This window comes from Bison bison, unplaced genomic scaffold (genome assembly GCF_000754665.1).
Source record: "Bison bison bison isolate TAMUID 2011002044 unplaced genomic scaffold, Bison_UMD1.0 scf7180017864489, whole genome shotgun sequence".
NCBI classification, from domain to species: domain Eukaryota; kingdom Metazoa; phylum Chordata; class Mammalia; order Artiodactyla; family Bovidae; genus Bison; species Bison bison.
In genome coordinates, this window is record NW_011495048.1 from 8977175 (window position 1) to 8977739 (window position 565).

Sequence of the window (565 nt, forward strand, 5' to 3'; positions counted from 1 at the left end):
TTGGAGAAATGTCTATTTAGTTCTTTGGCCCATTTTTTGATTGGGTCATTTAGTTTTCTGGAGTTGAGGTGCAGGAGTTGCTTGTATATTTTTGAGATTAGTTGTTTGTCAGTTGCTTCATTTGCTATTATTTTCTCCCATTCTGAAGGCTATATTTTCACCTTGCTTATAGTTTCCTTTGTTGTGCAGAAGCTTTTAAGTTTAATTAGGTCCCATTTGTTTATTTTTGCTTTTATTTCCAATATTCTGGGAGGTGGGTCATAGAGGATCCTACTGTGATGTATGTCGGAGAGTGTTTTGCCTATGTTCTCCTCTAGGAGTTTTATAGTTTCTGGTCTTACGTTTAGATCTTTAATCCATTTTGAGTTTATTTTTGTTATGGTGTTAGAAAGTGTTCTAGTTTCATTGTTTTACAAGTGGTTGACCAGTTTTCCCAGCACCACTTGTTAAAGAGATTGTCTTTTCTCCACTGTATATTCTTGCTTCCTTTGTCAAAGATAAGGTGTCCATAGGTGTGTGGATTTATCTCTGGGCTTTCTATTTTGTTCCATTGATCTATATTTCT